The sequence below is a fragment of the Orycteropus afer genome, unplaced genomic scaffold (genome assembly GCF_000298275.1).
Source record: "Orycteropus afer afer isolate SDZICR_OR568_19922 unplaced genomic scaffold, OryAfe1.0 scaffold00164, whole genome shotgun sequence".
Taxonomy (NCBI): Eukaryota; Metazoa; Chordata; class Mammalia; order Tubulidentata; family Orycteropodidae; genus Orycteropus; species Orycteropus afer.
The window spans coordinates 4,335,091-4,341,944 of record NW_006921751.1 but is presented as its reverse complement, the minus strand read 5'-3'; positions in this window follow the sequence as shown (position 1 = coordinate 4,341,944).

The following is a 6,854-nucleotide window of genomic DNA, read 5'->3' as shown; positions in this document are numbered from 1 at the left end:
GGCACTTTGAACTTGGACTTAAAGCCTCCAAACTGTAAGAGAATAAACTTCTGTTTGTTAAGGCCATCCCATTTGTGGTATATTCTTGTCAGAGCAGCACTATGTAACCAGAACAACAGGGAACACAGGGAGGTAATCTGAGGATGCTATACCTGATTTTTTTTAAAAAAAAAAGTGGCCCAAAATGGCTATGCATTTGGAAGGGGGCAGAGGGAGACCATGGTGCTACAAGAGAGTGCTTTTGAATCCCACTGACACCCAAGATAGATGGGTACTAGGACCAGGAGGAAAAGCAAAGGGAGCAAAGCAAGGGGAATACTTGATTGACAGCGGGCATGAGACTCAGAAGTAAAGACTGATCATGGGACACTGTGGATGAGCCTTTCCAGGGACAGCCATGAGGGAAAAACACAGAGACGCCCCCAACTTTTGCCACAGGAATGTCAAGCCCTACTGCTTACTCAGTGTCTGCAAACAGTTAACACCCCCTCCTGTATATGCATGAATTCTAGAAATCAGTCATCCTGAACTCCTGAATCAGCAATGAAGAAAACCTAAAGATAGGAGTGCCCTGTAGTGGTTCTATGATTCATAGTTACCCTGTGAGGCTGAGTGGAGCTACCTCATAGGTTTCCCACAGCTGGAGTCTTTGCAGAGGCAGGCTGCTACATCTCTGTCCTGCAGAAAGACTGTGAGTGTGGGCCTTGGTCTTTTGGTTGGCAGTCACGTGCTTGACCTCTGTACCACCAAGGCATCCAATCACAAAAATTTCCCACAAGTATACAAAATTTAAAGTGAAAAAAAAAAAAGAAGAAGAAGAAGATAACAAAATGGCCCAAGTTGAACAAGATGTAGTAAAACACACAAAATCAGAAGAGAAGATGGATCAGTCAAAAGGAAAACAAAGAGGAAACTTCACCTATGGAAGCCAGAATAATGTAAAGAATTGATAGTTTTCAGACTGTGGTGCTGAATATGCTTAAAGAAAGCAAAAAGCACACTAAAAATAAACTAATGGAGATCAGGAAACAAATGAAGAAACCAAATGTTCTGGTTGCCTAGTGCCACTCTGACAGAAATATACCACAAATGTGGATGGCCTTAACAAACAGTTTATTCTTTTACAGTTTGGAGGCTTTAAGTCCAGTTTCAAAGCGCCAAGCTCTAGTGGCTGGGTGAAAGCCCCTTAGCCTTGAGCTTCAGCTCTGCCTCTTGCTCCTGGCCCACTGGAGCTAGAGGCTCTTCTTCACTCAGACAGCTGCTGATTGCTGAGGCTGAAAAGCCCAAGGTTGACAAGTAAAAGGCACAGTCCTGATGTTACCAAACCACACAGCAGGCATTAATCCAAGTCCATTGAAAGTCCCAAGGTTGGGAGAGCATGGCAGACTGCTGAAAAATACATGGCTACATACAGGGTTCAAGCGTGCCATAAGCTAGAGACTGTTCTCCAAGCCTTTTCCTTGTATAGATGAACCATACCACATCCCTAAGGCAGCTACTCAGCTGCTCACAGTAGATTCCACCATGGAGTTGATTATCAGTCTCATCATGGAGAATACTACATCCAGCTGCCCAGCCACTCAACCAGGCCCAGCCAAGTTGACACACAAACTTAACCACCACGCCAAATGAGAGACTTAATGTTCAAATTAAAAACAAAAGGAATGAATAAATAAATAAAACTACTGGAACTGAAGAATAAAACTGAATTGTTGTTGTTGTTATGTGCTGTTGAGTCAGACCTGACTCATAGTGACCCCTCCTTGGGTTTCTGAGGCAGTATCACTATGGAAGTAGGTTGCCCCATCTTCCTTCCAAGGAGTGGCTTAGAAAAAGCAGTAACAGAAATTAGAAACACTCACCAATAGACTTGGACAGATGGAAGATAGAATAAATGAACCAGAAGATAACTGAATTTATCAAGTCTTCAGAGAAAACAATTCAAAAGAACAAAGAAAAGCAAACAAAGTCAAAAGGAAATTTTGGATTCAATTAAAGACTCTAAAATGATAATTATTAGAATCCCAAGTCACTATGACAATAATAAAGGCCTAGAAATTATTTTCTAAGAGATAATCAGAATTTCCCAGATCTGAACTGAGAACCAACCCTGCAAATACAGGAAGCTACATCAATCCCAATTAAGAGAGACATTATATCCTAATAAAATTCTTGAAAAGCAAAAGAGGGGGAGAATTCTCAAAGCAGCAAGAGCAAAATGCAATACTACATACCAAGGGGCTTGCATAAGAATTAGAGCTGATTTCTCCCAGAAACTCTAGAGGCCAGAAGACAATGGAGCAACATAAATAAAATAGTGAAAGAAACAATTGACAACTAAGAATTTTTTACCCAGCAAAGTTGTCATTCAAAAATGAGGGGAAATCAATACTACTTAACTAGATACTACTTGGGAGCTCTGGTAGCATAGTGCCTAACACACTTGACTGCTATCCAGGAGGCTGGTGGTTCAAACCCACCAGCCACTCCTCAGAAGGAAGGTTGGGTAATCTACTTCCGTAGTGATACTGCCTCGGAAACCCAAGGAGGGGTCTCTATAAGTTGAGTCCGACTCAATGGCACATAACACCAACACCAACAACAAAGATACTACTTAACAAAGTAGGATGTAAAATGTTATTTTTGTAGACTATTTTATGCCAGTTGACCTAGACAGATGACATATTGCATTGGGAAAATCTGCTGCAAAAGACCTCTCTAAGGTGTTTAAGAGCAAAGATACCATTCTGAAGACTAGTGTGCTTGACCCAAGCCATGGTATTTTCAATACCCTCATATGCATGTGAGAAGTGGACAATGAATAAGGAAGACTGAAGAAGAATTGATGCATTTGAATTGTGGTGCTGGTGAAGAATACTAAATGTACCATGCACTGCTAGAAGAACAAACAAATCTGTATGGAAGGAAATACAGCCAGATTGCTCCTTAGAAGCAAGAATGGCAAGACTTTATCTCTCATATTTGGTCATGTTATCAGATGGGACCGGTCTTGGAGAAAGATATCATGCTGGATAAAATACAGGCTCAGCAAAAAAGGTGAAGACCCTAAATAAGATGAATTGACACAGTGGCTGCCATGATGGGCTCAAGTATGGCAATGATTGTGAGGATGGTGCAGGACTGGACATTGTTTCATTCTGTTGTACATGGGGCCCCTATGAGTCAAAAATGGACTCAATGGCACTTAGGCACCTAACATCAAGTCTTCCAATCCATAAGCACAGGACGTCTTTCCATTTTGGGGTCTCTTATAGTAATGTGTGTTTAATAATGTAGATGGACTAAAGCTTTCAGGACCCCCATTTGCTATGGGGCACAACTTAAAAAGGGAAGAACAACTGAAAACATCTATTAATAATTATATGGAATGTGGAATGTACAAAGTATCAATCTAAGGAAGTTGGAAGTTGTCAAAAATGAAATGGATGCATAAATCAATATTGTAGGCATTAGTAAGCTGAAATGGACTGGCACTGGCCATGTTGAATCAGACTATGTGAGGAATGACAAATTGAAGAGGAATGGCATCATATTCATGTCAAAAATGATTCAAGATCTACCCTAAAGTGCAATGCTGTCAGTCATAGGATAATATCCATACTCCTATAGACAAGACCCGTTAATGCTACAAATATTTAAATTTGCACACCAACCACTCAAACCAAGATGAAGAAACTGAAGATTTAAAAATCTTACTTTAGATTTAAAAACCAACTTCTGCAGTCTAAAATTGACCAAATATGCAATCAAGATGTATTATTACTGGTTATTGGAATGTGAAAGTTGGAAACAAAGAAGAATCATCTGTAGCTGGAAAATATGGCCTTGGTGATAGATACAACACCAGAGATTGCATAATAGGATTTTGCAAGGTCAAAAGTTATTCATTGCAAATACCTTTTTTCAACAACATAAATGGCAGCTATACACATGGACCTCACCAGAAGGAATACACAGGAATCAGATTGACTACATCTGTGGAAAGAGGTGATGGAAAAGCTCAATATTTTCAGCCAAAACAAGGCCAGGAGCTGACGGTGGAAAAGACCATCAATTGCTCATATGCAAGTTCAAGTTTAAACTGAAGAAAATTAAAACCAGTCCATGAAAGCCAAAATATGAGCTTGATTATATCTCTCCTGAACTTAAAGACCATCTGAAGAATAGATTGACCCAATGACTGAATGCCATGTGAGTTGTGGGATGACATCAAGAACATCATATATAAAGAAAGCAAACAGTCATTTAAAAGATAGAAAAGGAAGAAAAGACCAAAATGGATGTCAGAAAAGAGACTCTGAAACTTGCCCTTGAATGGAGAGTAGCTGAAGCAAATGGAAGAAATGATGAGATAGAAAAGCTAAACAGAAGATTTCAAAGGGCAGCTCAAGAAGACAAAGTATTATAATGAAATGTGCAAAGACCTGAAGTTAGAAAACCAAAAAAGAACAAGCTTGGCATTTTTCAAGCTGAAAGAACTGAAGAAAAAAATTCAAGCCTCAAATTGCAATACTGAAGGATTCTATGGGTAAAATATTGAATGATGCAGGAAGCATCAAAAGAAGATGGAAAGAATACAGAGTAACTGTACCAAAAAAAATTGGCTGATGTTCAATTATTTCAACTATTTCAGGAGGTAGCATATGATCAAGAACCAATGGTACTGAAGGAAGAAGTTCAAGCAGCACTGAAAGAACTGGCAAAAAACAAGGCTCCAGGAATTGATGAAATACCCATTGAGATGTTTCAACAAACGGATGCAGCGCTGGAGGTGCTTATTCATTTATGCCAAGAAATTTGTAAGACCGCTACCTAGCCAACTGACTGGAAGAGATAGATATTTGTGCCCATTCCAAAGAAAGGTGATCCAACAGAATGTGGAAATTATCAAACAATATCATTAATATCACACACAAGTAAAATTTTACTGAAGATAATTAAAAAATAGTTGCAGCAGGATGTTGACAGGGAACTTTCAGAAATTTAAGCTGGATTTAGAATAGTACATGGAACAACAGATATCAGTGCTGATGTCAGATGGAACTTGGCTGAAAGCAGAGAATACCATAAAGAGGTTTACTTGTGTTTTATTGACTATGCAAAGGCATTTGACTGTGTTGATCATAATAAATTATGGATAATATTGCAAAGAATGGAAATTCCAGAACACTGAATTGTGCTCATGAGAAAATTTTACATAGACCAAGAGGCTGTTATTCAAACAGAACGAGGTGATACTGCATGCTTAAAAATCAGGAAGAACGTGTGTCAGGGTCATATCCCTTCTCCATACTTATTCAATCTGTATGCTGTGCAAATAATTTGAGAAGCTGGGCTATATGTAGAAGATTGTGGCATCAGAATTAGAGGACGACTCATTAACAAACTACAATATGCAGATGATACAACCTTGCTTGCTAAAAGTGAAGATGACTTGAAGCACCTACTGATGGAGATCAAAGACTACAGTCTTCAGTACTTCAACATAAAATCCTCACAACTGGACCAATAAGCAACATCACGATAACTGGAGTAAAGATTGAAGTTGTCAAGAATTTCATTTTACTAGGATCCACGGTCAACACCTGCAGAAGTAGCAGTCAAGAAATCAGAAGTTGCATTGCACTAGGCAAATGTGCTACAAAAGATCTTTAAAATGCTGAAGAACAAAGATGTCACTTTGAAGACTAAGGTAAGGTACACCTGACCCAATCAGGCAATTTCAATCGCCTTGTATGCATGTGAAAGCTGGACTTATAATAAGGAATAGGGAAAACCAAAGAAGAGTTGATTCTTTTGAGTTGTGGCGATGGTGAAGAATACTGGAAGTACTATGAACTGCCAGAAGAAAAGTCTGTCCTGGAAGAAGTGCAGCCAGAATGCTCCTTGGAAGTGAGAATGCCCAGACTTTGTTTCACCTACTTTGGTCATGTTGTCAGAAGGAACTATTCCCTGGAGAAGGATATCAATCTTGGTAAAGTAGTGAGTCAGCAGAAAAGGGGACAACCCTCAACAAGATAGACTGACACAGTGGCTGCAATGATGGCTCAAGTATAGCAAGGAATGTGAGGATGGCACAGGACTGGGCAGTGTTTCATTCTGTTGTATGTGGGGTCTCTATGAGTCAGAGGTGACTCAATGGTCCCTAACAGCAACAACATTAATTTCTAAAGACAAGTATTATCAGAATTGATCTGGAGAAAAACAAAAAAAAGGCTCAATTATATGCTGTCAAGAGATACACTTTCCATATAGAGACACAGGTAGGTTGAAAATAAATAGATAAAAAATGGTATTTCATGAAAAGTGTTAATGTAAAGAAGCTGGTGTGGCTATATTAAAATCAGATAAAGTAAACTTCACGACAATGAAGTAAGAGGAGGCAAAATTCATACAGATTAAAAAAAGGTCATTTCACTAGGAAGACATTGCAACATTAATGTGTGTGCACTTAAAGAAATTTGAAATTACATGAAACAGAAATGACAGAATTAAGAGGATAATTCCCTGATCATAGTTGGAGAATGATAGAAGAGTTAGCCAAAACAATGGAAATTACTAAAGACACAGATCTAAATAACAACATCAACCACTTTTACCTAGTTAGTATTTATATAATAACACACTAACAGAATACATAGCCACAGAATGCACAATGTTTTTAAGTGCACATGATACCTTCAATAAGTTGTTTTGGGCCATAAACCTAAAGAGACCTTTTAATCCCATGCACATTGTACCATCTACACACTGAATCCTGAGAAAAGGAGTTGAAAAACATCTTAGGGTTATCATAATTTATTATTGGCTTCGCATATGTCAGTGTTTTCTGA